The following is a 16,080-nucleotide window of genomic DNA, read 5'->3' on the forward strand; positions in this document are numbered from 1 at the left end:
GCACCACAACTCGCCAGTGTAAACAAGCCCTTAGTTTTCCTTTATATCAGAACTCGAGAAGCAGGATCTTATCTCCCTGTCTGCCACTCCTGCTATAGATTAGCTGTGCTTAACAAAACGGTAAAAATGGACTACCCATAATTAGGTTAATAACTATAAATTGGTAACAAGAATGAACTGAGCCTTGAGACATATATGGCCAAATAATATGGATTGATTATATTTAAGCTGCATCGAGTCACGGCCTTTTCAGATGTCTTTTTTTTTTCTTTAGTTCAGCTAGGAACACACATCAATTATGAATGTAATTATAGATAAAAAGAAACTGCTTGTTCAATCTCTAGAATATCACATAGCACATGCGTCACATTCAGGATGTGGAGATATAATTGTTAAGTTGCAGTTTCCTACATATTGAGAAACATAGAGCGCTACTGTAGAGGAAAACACCTGAAGGAACCTTGTTCAAAGGAAAGGACAGGGATCCTAAAGTTTGCATCCCCATAGCCATAATGTTGTATATACTATACTCCCCTTCCATGCTGATGAGTTCCCGCAGTGTCGGCACTCGCTCTCCGTGGGGATCCTGTACGGTTGCATGACACATGGTGCCAGGTGGCCAATCAGCACTGACATCACGGTCTCCGCCTTTGGACAAATTGAACATGAAGAGGAAGTCCGGGATCAGCTGATCTCACTTCCTCTTCATGCTCGATTAGTCCGAAGGCGGAGACTGTGATGTCAGTGCTGATTGGCCACCTGGCACCATGTGTCATGCAACCGCACGAGAGCCCCAGGACCATGAATGCCGACATGGGAGGGGAGTATACGTTTTTTTTTTATTTTATCGGGGCTAAGCGTAGGGTATGAGAAGGGGTTGTCTTAGTAGTGTACAACCCCTTTAAGAATGGACTACATTACATACAGTGGATCCGACTCAGATTGCAGACAACAGTAAAAGAACCCCACACTGTGCTGTTTTTTCACATACTTTTATTCGTGCAGCTTTTTAGGTTTGTAGATTGTGGAAGCGTGTAATCAGCAAGGTAGGACTGTAGTTACTATATATATATAAAAAATAACTTTTAATAATTTCTTTAAAACAGGCCAAGCCTATAACCCACAAGACATATGAACCCCAGATTATAGGGGAAACAAAAAACAACACAAAATACACTTTTAAAAGAACGCCCCTTATGAGCGTTATGACACTGCTGGCCAGGTGAGGTATATAATTTTGAAGCTGTAACGCTCCCCACCACACCAAACATACAGCACGGCCTCCTCTCACCTATGATGTGCGGTGAATAGCACACACTATTGTCGAAGTGGCTTCTCCCCTGATGACTTAGCCACAGGAAACGCGTCGGGAGATTACCGAGGAGGGAGCACATTAATGCAGTACGGATGCATAAGAAAAGAAGGGGACGTACATTGGTTAAGATATAGACGGATCCCATGAACATTGGCGTCACGCACTGCGGTATCTCACGCTGAAAAGGAAGGTGTTCATACCTTTGGGTGAGATTGTTCCTATTTCTATCGTGCCTATCTTCGCTCTCTGCAGAATATGAATGGGTAATATGCAGATTGTAGTATAAGTAGCAAAGGAGGCCGTGCTGTATGTTTGGTGTGGTGGGGAGCGTTACAGCTTCAAAATTATATACCTCACCTGGCCAGCAGTGTCATAACGCTCATAAGGGGCGTTCTTTTAAAAGTGTATTTTGTGTTGTTTTTTGTTTCCCCTATAATCTGGGGTTCATATGTCTTGTGGGTTATAGGCTTGGCCTGTTTTAAAGAAATTATTAAAAGTTATTTTTTATATATATATAGTAACTACAGTCCTACCTTGCTGATTACACTTTTTATCTGATTGGTGGTGAGATCTACAATATACCTTTAGATTGTGGAAGCACAGGGAGTCAGTGACAGCACAGGATATCTGAATGTAGAAGATGGTGGGGGGACGCATTGACCAGTGCATTATACAGTAGATTGTACTTGTAGCCAGAGGGATATGCATTTCACTGTACATTCCCACTAGTAGCACAGAGTGTCCACAGAAAGGCTTTGTATTAAACAATTTTGGGGAAAGGAGAAAAGGGAAGAATGAATATCATGGGTTTTAGAAGCAAGTGACACATAGCTGCATGTTTTCTGTGTGTTTCTTCTTTATTAATCTAAGCCCATGATTCCCTATTTATTGCTTTGTAACATACTTAATAACCTGAACTATAGGAAATTACAACTAATATCTGTATGTATAAACGTCATTACTAAAGATACAAAAGGAAACCATTGGCAGCTAAAATTTGGGTTGCAGTAACTCCACTTTCACGTAATTTCTTTCTTGGACAGTACAATGTCATCCTACGGGAGAAAAAAAAGTCAATTTATTGGAGAGTGGAAGCGCTGCCGGGAACGAAGTGAAAATAACATGATGAAACAAGAAAATCAATGTGTTTGAGCTCTAAATGTTTGGAACATTGTGAACCATTGTGGAGGCTGAATGTAAAGACATGGAATAATGATGGCTGTAACAAAGAGGAAAAGTGCAGTTATCAAACATTATTTTTTTACATGTATATATGACAAAAGCTTTGTAATGATTTTTGTGAGATGCCGCTTCTGAACAATAAAGAATATGCTCATGTCTTATGCTGTGGTGTTCTTCCAGCTTCTCTTTACATATTGCTAGTAAACAGGTTACTTATAGAGGTTTAGTGTAGAAGTTCAAAATAAGAATTGTCAGGCCATGACCATACCCACAAAAATATAATCTTGGATATCCAACCTCCTGAAGTTCTAAGTAGAAAAAATGTCTACTTGGCTCAATTTATATTTGCAGTATATGTCCAGCATTTCCCAACATATAAAAGGGAACCTGTCAGCAGGATCGTGCTCATTAACCTACAGACAGTGTCAGGTCTGCGCCGTTATACTGATTACAATAATACCTTGGTTGATGAAATCCGTCTTGTGGTTGTTGTTTAATCTTTATTTTCAGTTAATGATATGCTCGTGCTCCGGGGCGGAGCTGTGGGGGTCTTCATGTGGTGCTCTGATAAGGTATTCATAATGCAGACTGCTGACAGGTCGCTGATCCCTCCCTGACCTGCCCCCTAGTTTACATAATGAGTAGTATATATATATATAGCTTGGGGGGGAAAAACCTTCTGCAGGCAGGTGCTGGCACCTGCACTGTAGCATGATCGCATATGTAATGTGCATATAATTAATTTGTCATCTGTTTGCTAGAGAAAAAAAATTGCCTCCTCCAAGATGGTGCCGCCGATGACTGCGCAGTAGCAGCTATCAGATCGCCGGCGCCATGTTCAAACGGATTTTGTTTTTTATGAATATGAAGATAACATGAAACTAATTAATTATATGCACTTTACATATGCAATCATGCTGCAGCGCAGGCAATACCGCTGATGCCTGCCTGCAGAAGGATTTTTTTTCCAAGCTATATATATATCTACTATATAATTGTCTAAGGGTCACTTCCGTCTTTCTGTCTGTCACGGATATTCATTGGTTGCGGCCTCTGTCATGGAATCCAAGTCGCTGATTGGTCGTGGCAAAACGCCCACGACCATTGCCACGACCAATCAGCGACGGGAACAGTCCGGCGGCAACATGGCCGCTCCTTCCTCCCCGCAGTCAGTGCCCGCTCCATACTCCTCTCCAGTCAGCGCTCACACAGGGTTAATGCCAGCGTTAATGGACCGCGGTGTAACGCACTCCATTAACGCAGCTATTAACCCTGTTTGACCAAATTTTTTACTATTGATGCTGCCTAAGCGGCATCAATAGTAAAAAGATCGGTTACAAATAATAAAAAACAAAGGTTATTCTCACCCTCTGACGTGGCGCGGTGTCCTCGGCAGTGCAAGCGGCAGGTTCCGGTGCCAAGGATGCTATGCGAGAAGGACCTGCCATGACGTCACGGTCATGTGACAGCGACATCATCACAGGTCCTACGCTCATACCAACCCTGGGACCGGAAGCTGCCGCGTGCACCATACAGAGGCGCCAGGACTTCAACGGCACTTCGGAAGGTGAGTATATGTTTATTTTTTATTTTACGTCACTGGGCAATATACTATGTTACTGGGCAATATACTACGTGGCTGACCAATATACTACGTGGTTGGGCAATAAACTACGTGGCTGGGCAATATACTACGTGGCTGGGCAATATACTACGTGGCTGGGCAATATACTACGTGACTGGGCAATATACTACGTGGCTGGGCAATATACTACGTGACTGGGCAATATACTACGTGACTGGGCAATATCTTACGTCGCTGGGCAATATCCTACATCACTGGGCAATATACTACGTCGCTGGGCAATATCCTACATCGCGGGCAATATCCTACGTGGCTGGGCAATATGCTACGTGGCTGGGCAATATACTACGTCACTGAGCAATATACTACGTGGCTGGGCAATATACTACGTCACTGGGCAATATACTACGTGGCTGGGCAATATACTACGTCACTGGGCAATATACTACGTCGCTGGGCAATATCTTACGTCGCTGGGCAATATCCTACATCACTGGGCAATATACTACGTCGCTGGGCAATATCCTACATCGCGGGCAATATCCTACGTGGCTGGGCAATATGCTACGTGGCTGGGCAATATACTACGTCACTGAGCAATATACTACGTGGCTGGGCAATATACTACGTCACTGGGCAATATACTACGTGGCTGGGCAATATACTACGTCACTGGGCAATATACTACGTGGCTGGGCAATATACGTCACTGGGTAATATACTACGTGGCTGGGCAATATACTATGTGAGCTGTGCAATATACTACGTCACTGGGCAATATACTACGTCACTGGGCAATATACTACGTCGCTGGGCAATATCCTACATCGCGGGCAATATCCTACGTGGCTGGGCAATATAATACGTGACTGGGCAATATGCTACGTGGCTGGGCAATATACTACGTCACTGAGCAATATACTACGTGGCTGGGCAATATACTACGTCACTGGGCAATATACTACGTGGCTGGGCAATATACTACGTCACTGGGCAATATACTACGTGGCTGGGCAATATACGTCACTGGGCAATATACTACGTGGCTGGGCAATATACTACGTCACTGGGTAATATACTACGTGGCTGGGCAATATACTATGTGAGCTGTGCAATATACTACGTCACTGGGCAATATACTACGTCGCTGGGCAATATACTACGTGGCTGGGCAATATACTATGTGGCTGGGCAATATACTATGTCGCTGGGCAATATACTACGTGGCTGGGCAATATACCTACGTGACTGGGCAATATACTATGTCGCTGGGCAATATACTACGTGGCTGGGCAATATACTACGTGACTGGGCAATATACTACGTGGCTGGGCAATATACTATGTCACTGGGCAATACACTACGTGGCTGGGCAATATACTTTGAGCTGTGCAATAGACTACGTCACTGGGCAATATACTACGTCGCTGGGCAATATACTACGTGACTGGGCAATATACTACGTGGCTGGGCAATACACTACGTGGCTGGGAAATATACTATGTGGCTGGGCAATATACTACGTGGCTGGGCAATATACTACGTCGCTGGGCAATATACTACGTGGCTGGGCAATATACTACGTGGCTGGGCAATATACTAAGTGAGCTGTGCAATATACTACGTCACTGGGCAATATACTACGTCGCAGGGCAATATACTACGTGGCTGGGCAATATACTACGTGTCTGGGCAATATACTATGTCGCTGGGCAATATACTACGTGGCTGGGCAATATACTACGTGGCTGGGCAATATACTACGTGACTGGGCAATATACTACGTGGCTGGGCAATATACCACGTGACTGGGCAATATACTACGTGAATGGGCAATATACTACGTCACTGGGCAATATACTACGTGGCTGGGCAATATACTACGTGACTGGGCAATATACTATGTGACTGGGCAATATACTACGTGGCTGTGCAATATACTACGTGGCTGGGCAATATACTATGTGGCTGGGCAATATACTACGTGGATGGGCAATATGCTACGTGGGCTGTGCAATATACTACGTGGACATGCATACTCTAGAATACCCGATGTGTTAGAATCGGTCCACTGTTGTGAATTCCGTTCTCAGACTCCCTCCTGTGGTCATGAATGGTACTTTTGTTAGTTCTGCTCTTGGACTCCCTCTGGTGGCTTTGAGTGGAACTGCTGGTCACTGAGGTTGGCTTATCAGCTGCTCTCGTTTATTGCTATGCTGGCTTCCCTATTTAACTCCACTCAGATCGTTACTTCATGCCAGCTGTCAATGTTTCAGTATTGGTTCAGATCTCTCTTGGACTTCTCTGAGGACCTGTCTACTCCAGCAGAAGCTAAGTCTTTGCTAGTTCATTTGTTGTTACTGCTTCCTGAATATATTTCTTAGTACTGCTAATTTCTAGTCCAGCTTGCTATCATGATATTCCTTTGCTAGCTGGAAGCTCTGGGGGTGCAGAGTGGCACCTCCACACCGTGAGTCGGTGTGGGGAGTCTTTTTGCTTACTCTGCGTGGTTTTTTGTAGTCTTTTGTGCTGACCGCATAGTTCCCTTTTCTATCCTCTGACTATTTAGTGAAATCTGGCCTCCTTTGCTAAAACCTGTTTCATTCCTGTGTTTGTGACTTTCCTCTTAACTCACAGTCAATATATGTGGGGGTCTGCCTTTACCTTTGGGGAATTTCTCTGAGGCAAGGTAAGGCTTCTATTTCTATCTTTAGGTGTAGTTAGCTCTTAGGCTGTGAAGAGGCGTCTAGGGAGAGTTAGGTACGCTCCACGGCTATTTCTAGTGTGTGTGATAGGACTAGGGTTTGCAGTCAGCAGAGTTCCCACTTCCCAAGAGCTAGTCCCGATTTTGAGTTTACTCATCAGGTCATTCCGGGTGCTCCTAACCACCAGGTCCATAACAGTACAGCTGGCCATAAAGTGTTAATGCATCTCAAAAGAGGGATAAGAGAAGTTCTGAACCCATTTTTTTTTCTTTGCAGTGTGTTTTGTCTCTCTTTTCCCCTTAACCTCTGGGTGGTTCAGGACTCAGGTGTAGATATGGATATTCAAGGTCTATCCTCTTGTGTGGATCATCTCACTGCAAGGGTACAAAGCATTCAAGATTATGTAGTTCAGAATCCGATGTTAGAGCCTAGAATTCCAATTCCTGATTTGTTTTCTGGGGATAGATCTAAGTTTCTGAATTTCAAAAATAATTGTAAACTGTTTCTTGCTTTGAAACCCCGCTCCTCTGGTGACCCCATTCAGCAAGTAAAAATTATTATTTCTTTGTTGCGTGGCGACCCTCAAGACTGGGCATTCTCCCTTGCGCCAGGAGATCCTGCATTGCTTAATGTAGATGCGTTTTTTCTGGCGCTTGGATGGCTTTATGACGAACCGAATTCAGTGGATCAGGCAGAGAAAATCTTGCTAGCTTTGTGTCAGGGTCGGGATGAAGCGGAGATATATTGTCAGAAGTTTAGAAAATGGTCTGTGCTTACTCAATGGAATGAGTGTGCCCTGGCAGCAATTTTTAGAAAGGGTCTTTCTGAAGCCCTTAAGGATGTTATGGTGGGATTCCCCACGCCTGCTGGTCTGAATGAATCAATGTCCTTGGCCATCCAAATTGATCGGCGTTTGCGCGAGCGCAAAATTGTGCACCATTTGGCGTTGTCCTCTGAGCAGAGGCCTGAGCCTATGCAATGTGATAGAACTTTGACCAGAACTGAACGGCAAGAACACAGATGTCAGAATAGGCTGTGTTTTTACTGTGGTGACCCCACTCATGCTATCTCTGATTGTCCTACGCGCACTAAGCGGTTCGCCAAGTCTGTCACCATTGGTACTGTACAGCCTAAATTTCTTTTGTCTGTTACTCTGATTTGCTCTTTGTCATCCTACTCGGTTATGGCATTTGTGGATTCAGGCGCTGCCCTGAATTTGATGGACTTGGAGTTTGCCAGGCGCTGTGGTTTTTTCTTGGAGCCTTTGCAGTATCCTATTCCATTAAGGGGAATTGATGCCACGCCGTTGGCCAAGAATAAACCTCAGTACTGGACTCAGTTGACCATGTGCATGGCTCCTGCACATCAGGAAGATATTCGCTTTTTGGTGTTGCATAATTTGCATGATGTGGTCGTGTTGGGTTTGCCATGGCTACAGGTTCATAATCCAGTATTGGATTGGAAATCAATGTCTGTGTCTAGTTGGGGTTGTCAAGGGGTACATGGCGATGTTCCGTTGGTGTCAATTTCTGCTTCCACTCCTTCTGAAGTCCCTGAGTTTCTGTCGGATTACCAGGATGTATTTGATGAGCCCAAATCCAGTGTCCTACCCCCTCATAGGGATTGTGATTGTGCTATAAATTTGATTCCTGGTAGTAAGTTTCCTAAGGGCCGACTTTTCAATTTATCTGTGCCAGAGCACGCCGCTATGCGGAGTTATATAAAGGAGTCCTTGGAGAAAGGGCATATTCGCCCGTCTTCATCACCGTTGGGAGCAGGGTTCTTTTTTGTGGCCAAGAAGGATGGTTCTCTGAGACCCTGTATAGATTACTGCCTTCTCAATAAAATCACGATCAAATTTCAGTACCCTTTGCCTCTGCTGTCTGATTTGTTTGCTCGGATTAAGGGCGCTAGTTGGTTCACCAAGATAGATCTTCGAGGGGCGTATAACCTTGTGCGTATTAAACAGGGCGATGAATGGAAAACAGCATTTAATACGCCCAAGGGCCATTTTGAGTACCTGGTAATGCCATTCGGGCTTTCAAATGCTCCATCTGTGTTTCAGTCCTTTATGCATGACATCTTCCGAAAGTATCTGGATAGATTCATGATTGTATATTTGGATGATATTTTGGTCTTTTCGGATGATTGGGAGTCTCATGTGAAACAGGTCAGAATGGTATTCCAGGTCCTTCGTGCTAATTCCTTGTTTGTGAAGGGGTCTAAATGTCTCTTCGGAGTTCAGAAGGTTTCCTTTTTGGGCTTCATTTTTTCCCCTTCTACTATCGAGATGGATCCTGTTAAAGTTCAGGCCATTTATGATTGGACTCAACCTACATCTGTGAAGAGCCTCCAGAAATTCCTGGGCTTTGCTCATTTTTACCGTCGCTTCATCGCTAATTTTTCTAGTGTGGTTAAACCTTTGACTGATTTGACAAAGAAAGGTGCTGATGTGGTGAATTGGTCCTCTGCGGCCGTTGAGGCTTTTCAGGAGCTGAAACGTCGTTTTTCTTCGGCCCCTGTGTTGCGTCAGCCAGATGTTTCGCTCCCTTTTCAGGTCGAGGTTGATGCTTCGGAGATTGGAGCAGGGGCTGTTTTGCCTCAAAGAAGTTCTGATGGCTCTGTGATGAAGCCATGTGACTTCTTTTCTAGAAAGTTTTTGCCTGCTGAGCGTAATTATGATGTTGGCAATCAGGAGCTGCTAGCTATGAAGTGGGCATTCGAGGAGTGGCGACATTGGCTTGAGGGAGCCAAGCACCGCGTGGTGGTCTTGACGGATCACAAAAATCTGACTTATCTCGAGTCTGCCAAGCGGTTAAATCCTAGACAGGCTCGATGGTCGCTGTTTTTCTCCCGTTTCAATTTTGTGGTCTCATACCTTCCAAGTTCTAAGAATGTGAAGGCGGATGCCCTTTCTAGGAGTTTTGTGCCTGATTCTCCGGGAGTCCCTGAGCCGGCTGGTATTCTCAAAGAGGGGGTAATTCTGTCTGCCATCTCCCCTGATTTGCGGCGGGTGCTGCAGGAGTTTCAGGCTGATAGACCTGACCGTTGTCCAGCGGAGAAACTGTTTGTCCCTGATAGATGGACTAGCAGAGTTATTTCTGAGGTTCATTGCTCGGTGTTGGCTGGTCATTCTGGGATTTTTGGTACCAGAGATTTGGTGGCTAGGTCCTTTTGGTGGCCTTCCTTGTCACGGGATGTGCGTTCTTTTGTGCAGTCCTGTGGGACTTGTGCTCGGGCTAAGCCCTGCTGTTCTCGTGCCAGTGGGTTGCTTTTGCCCTTGACAGTCCCGAAAAGGCCTTGGACGCATGTTTCCATGGATTTTATTTCAGATCTTCCTGTCTCAAAGGATGTCTGTCATCTGGGTGGTTTGTGATCGCTTTTCTAAGATGGTCCATTTGGTACCCTTGCCTAAATTACCTTCCTCCTCTGATTTGGTGCCATTATTTTCTCAACATGTGGTTCGTTTGCATGGCATTCAGGAGAACATTGTGTCGGACAGAGGTTCCCAGTTTGTCTCTAGGTTTTGGCGGTCCTTTTGTGCTAAGATGGGCATTGATTTGTCTTTTTCTTCGGCTTTCCATCCTCAAACAAATGGCCAAACCGAACGAACCAACCAGACTTTGGAAACCTATCTGAGATGCTTTGTTTCTGCTGATCAGGATGATTGGGTGACCTTCTTGCCATTGGCTGAGTTCACCCTTAATAATCGGGCTAGTTCGGCTACTTTGGTTTCGCCTTTTTTTTTGCAATTCTGGTTTTCATCCTCGTTTTTCTTCGGGGCAGGTTGAGCCTTCTGACTGTCCTGGTGTGGATTCTGTGGTGGATAGGTTGCAGCAAATTTGGAATCACGTAGTGGACAATCTGACGTTGTCCCAGGAGAAGTCTCAACGTTTCGCTAACAGCCATCGTGTTGGTCCCCGACTTCGTGTTGGGGATTTGGTTTGGTTGTCTTCTCGTTATGTTCCTATGAAGGTTTCTTCTCCTAAGTTTAAGCCTCGTTTCATTGGTCCTTATAAGATTTCTGAAATTCTCAACCCTTTGTCATTTTGTTTGGTCCTTCCAGCTTCTTTTGCCATCCATAATGTGTTCCATAGGTCGTTGTTGCGGAGGTACGTGGCGCCTATGGTTCCCTCCGTTGATCCTCCTGCTCCGGTGTTGGTTGAGGGGGAGTTGGAGTATGTGGTGGAGAAAATTTTGGATTCTCGTATTTCGAGACGGAAGCTTCAGTACCTGGTTAAGTGGAAGGGCTATGGTCAGGAGGATAATTCCTGGGTTGTTGCCTCCGATGTCCATGCTGCCGAGTTAGTTCGTGCCTTTCATTTGGCTCGTCCTGATCGGCCTGGGGGCCCTGGTGAGGGTTCGGTCACCCCTCCTCAAGGGGGGGGTACTGTTGTGAATTCCGTTCTCGGACTCCATCCTGTGGTCATGAATGGTAATTTGGTTAGTTCTGCTCTTGGACTCCCTCTGGTGGCTTTGAGCGGAACTGCTGGTCACTGAGGTTGGCTTATCAGCTGCTCTCGTTTATTGCTATGCTGGCTTCCCTATTTAACTCCACTCAGATCGTTACTTCGTGCCAGCTGTCAATGTTTCAGTATTGGTTCAGATCTCTCTTGGACTTCTCTGAGAACCTGTCTACTCCAGCAGAAGCTAAGTCTTTGCTAGTTCATTTGTTGTTACTGCTTCCTGAATATATTTCTTAGTACTACTAATTTCTAGTCCAGCTTGCTATCATGATATTCCTTTGCTAGCTGGAAGCTCTGGGGGTGCAGAGTGGCACCTCCACACCGTGAGTCGGTGTGGGGAGTCTTTTTGCTTACTCTGCGTGGTTTTTTGTAGTCTTTTGTGCTGACCGCATAGTTCCCTTTTCTATCCTCTGACTATTTAGTGAAATCTGGCCTCCTTTGCTAAAACCTGTTTCATTCCTGTGTTTGTGACTTTCCTCTTAACTCACAGTCAATATATGTGGGGGTCTGCCTTTACCTTTGGGGAATTTCTCTGAGGCAAGGTAAGGCTTCTATTTCTATCTTTAGGTGTAGTTAGCTCAGGCTGTGAAGAGGCGTCTAGGGAGAGTTAGGTACGCTCCACGGCTATTTCTAGTGTGTGTGATAGGAGTAGGGTTTGCGGTCAGCAGAGTTCCCACTTCCCCAGAGCTAGTCCCGATTTTGAGTTTACTCATCAGGTCATTCCGGGTGCTCCTAACCACCAGGTCCATAACAGTCCACCATCTAGTATATATATATATATATTTTATTAATGAGCAAGTGTACTCGTTGCTCGGGTTTCTCCGAGTATTTATGACTGCTCAGGAGATTTGTTTTTTCTCCCCTCAGCTGATTTACAGCTGCTACACAGCTCGAATACATGTGGGGATTCCCTAGCAACCAGGGAATCCCCACATGTACTTATGCTGGCAAGTAGCTGTAAATCATTCCGCTGCGGCAAGAAAAACGAAATCTCCGAACAGTTACAAATACTCGGAGATCACCTGAGCGTGCTCAGGAAAACCCGAGCATTGAGTACACTCACTCATCACATACAGTGTATATATACAGTATATACAGTATATATATATATATCATATTCGTTATGTCAGTCAGTGAGGGATCAGCGACCTGTCAGAAGCCATACACATTTATACCTAAGCAGAGCACCACATGAAGCCCCCCTTTCCCCACAGCTCCGCCCAGGAGCACAAGCATATCATTAACTCATAACTGAAAATAAAGATTAAAGAACAACCACAAGAAGGATTTCATCAACCAAGGTATGATTTTAAATCAGTATAAGGCCATGTGCACACGTTCAGTATTTTTCGCGGTTTTTCCACTATAAAAACGTGATAAAAACACGAAAAAAACGCTTACATATGCCTCCCATTATTTTAAGTGTATTCCGCATTTCTTGTGCAAATGTTGCATTTTTTTCCGCAAAAAAATCGCATCGCGGAAAAAAAAGCAACATGTTCATTAAATTTGCGGAATTGCGAGGATTCCGCACACCTAGGAATGCATTGATCTGCTTACTTTCCGCATGTGGCTGTGCCCACCATGCGGGAAGTAAGCAGATCATGTGCAAATGGTACCCAGGGTGGAGGAGAGGAGACTCTCCTCCACAGACTGGGCACCGTATAATTGGTAAAAAAAAATAATTAAAATAAAAAATAGTCATATACTCACCTTCGATGGCCCCCGGAGTCTTCCCGCCTCTAAGGTGCACGCTGCCGCTTCCGTTTTTATAGATGGTGTGGTGAAGGACCTGCGATGACGTCGCGGTCACATGACCGCGATGACGTAGCGGTCACGTGACCGCGACGTCATCGAAGGTCCTGCACCACACCATCTATTGGAACGGACGCCGCTGAGGAGATCGGCTGTCTGCAGAGGGTGAGTATAACCATTTTTTTATTTTTTAATTATTTTTAACATGATATCTTTTTACTATTGATGCTGCATAAGCAGCATCTATAGTAAAAAGTTGGTCACACTTTCAAACAGTATGTTTGACAAGTGTGACCAACCTGTCAGTCAGTTTTCCAAGTGATGCTACAGATCGCTTGGAAAACTTTAGCATTCTGCAAGCTAATTTCGCTTGCAAAATGCTAAAAAAAAAAAAAACGCGAAAAAAATGCAAAAAAAAAAAAAAATGCGGATTTCTTGCAGAAAATGTCCGGTTTTCTTCAGGAAATTTCTGCAAGAAATCCTGACGTGTGCACATACCCTAACGGCGCCGACCTGACACTGTGTAGGTTACTGTGCACAATCCTGCTGACAGGTTCCCTTTAATCTAATTGTTTTTGTTGGAATACACTGAGCTGCAACAGCCCCAACTGTATTAAAAACATCACTTATCAATACGATTGCATACATACAATGCAATCAAATCACCCTAACCCCAACAGTAACCCCAACCCTAACTGCAAAAAATGAAAACTTTTTTTTTTGTATTTTTACCTAACTAAGGGAGTGACAAAGGGGGGTTTGATTAACTATGTTTTTATTTTGATCACTGTGATCAAAATGAACCAATAAGAAAAATCTCCTACTGTTGCTGGGTACCTGCTGGCAGATCTCGGCGGGCGCACTATGCCCTCCATTTTCTTACAGGCAGATGCGGAAGGCCGGGGGATGGAGCCGGAGGGTCCAGAGATGGCAGAGGTACAGGGGAGGCTTGTGGAACCCCATTTCTCTCTCCTTTGGTATGCTAGATCATATCAGAGGAGACATGAATGGGAAATCCAGCTTTTTTCATTTGGTGAATAACGGCAATCACGAGACTGGGGATGGTAAAAACGGACCCAAATCATGTTCTCCGGGGTCTCCGCTACCGCTGGTAGCCGAAACCCCAGAGATTCCCCGACGCTGGAGGGCACTATACCCTTAGTTCTCAGCACCGTTAAAAAGTGGCGCTGAGGAATAAGGTCCCTTAACTGCTGCTGTTAAAAGGCGTATTGGCGGTCATTGAGGGGTTAAAGTGACGGTGAGGGGCCTATTTGACAGGGAATACCCGAAAGTGACACCATTCTAAAAACTGCTCCCTGCAAAGTGCTCCCCACATTCAAGAGGTTTATTAACTCTTCACGTGTTTCACAGGAATTAAAGCAATGTGGAAGGAAAAAATGGAACATTATTTTTTTCACAAAAATGTTACTTTGGGCTCCAACTTTTTTAGGTAACAGGAGAAAATGGACCTCAAAATTTGTTACTGATCCTGCCATGGGCCATCCATCTGATCTGTCAATGAGTTCTCGTTTCATCAGTCCATAAAATCTTTGAAAAACCAGTCTCCTTGAAAAACCAGTCTCCAGATATTTGTTGGCCCAGTCTTGACGTTTCCCCTTCTGCATCTTCCTCAGTGGTGGTCAGGTTTCAGCCTTCCTTACCTCGGCCAGGTCCCTGAGCACTGAACACCTTGTACTTCTGGGCCTCCAGGGAGGTTGCAGGTCTGGAATATGACAGCGTTGGAGGATAGTGGGTTCCTGGTCGCTTTATGTTTGATTCTTCTAAATTTTTGGCAGTTAGTGTGTGCCTTTCTTTTTGTATCTAATTTTTCCTGAGGGAAAACAATCTGCCTAATAATTCTGCACTCCTTGATAAAGGGTGTTGTGTCCTTAGGGTTCACCCTCCCTCATTACACAAATACACATCACCTGATATGCTTCATCCAATAAGCATTCAAGTTTATACAGCCAGGAGTTGGAAAATCTACATACAAATGATGATTTGGTCAAAATGCTCACCGGCATAATTGTGCACCCAGTGTAAGATTACTGTACAGGTGAATACTATTAGAATGGTGTCTGACTGCTGTACTGAAATTGGGCTATCGGGAGAAAACGACCTTCAGTCGCCACTCACAGCACTGTACGGACGCCCCAGCACTGTGACTGACAGCCGTCTTTGCACTGCGTTTTAAGCAAGAGTGGGCAAAGATTTCCAATTTTACATGTGTTATTCTGATAGACTCCTACCCAAAAAGACTGTTAGAAATTCAACAGAGTATTAATTTAAGGTTATGCATATTTATGCAACCACGTCATTTTAGTTATTTCTTTTTCCACTCGCAAAGGTTTCAGTTTATTTTTCAATCGAATTGTACAGATTATCGGTGACATTAAAAGGTGAAACAAGTTCTGAAATGATTCATCTTGGTGTGATTTTTTTTACATAGCAAAAACCTGGCATTTTTACAGGGGTGTGTAGACTTTTAGTCCACTTTATGCTGTTAAACATGTGTCATTGAAACATTTAGGATAAAAAAAGACAAAAATCAAACAATCTGCAAAGCCTGCTTTATAAAAAAAACATCACATGTACATGAACCAATCCTAAAACACAATTTACATTACATTGCCCAGATCGGCCCTGAGAACAGCATGTGTAGCTCTGAGAAGATTGTCTGGACGTGTATCGTTAAAATGTCACCATGACCTCCAATATATATTTATAGGATTACTGGTAAATCTCAGCAGTTTCCTTGTTTTATGTCCTGAAGTTATATGTAATAGGTTGCACCTAACTTTAAAGTATAGACGTTTACTAAGTGGCCTGAGGCCTACACTCCAACGTGTATTTACTTCTACACATCCTCATGAACCACCTTAATGCATATTTTTTCCATGCATCAACTGCTACGTGGATTTATCAAAAAATGCAGCTATGAATAGTTATTAATAATGCCATGAAAAGTTATACAATTCTCCAATAGGATTACTGTATCTGCCTTTTGTCATTCAGTAGGATTCTTCATCCTACTGAATCCTCCATCTTTTGGCCAGAAGTCAGAAGCTACGT

This window comes from Ranitomeya variabilis, chromosome 3 (assembly GCF_051348905.1).
Source record: "Ranitomeya variabilis isolate aRanVar5 chromosome 3, aRanVar5.hap1, whole genome shotgun sequence".
In the NCBI taxonomy this organism is placed as follows: domain Eukaryota; kingdom Metazoa; phylum Chordata; class Amphibia; order Anura; family Dendrobatidae; genus Ranitomeya; species Ranitomeya variabilis.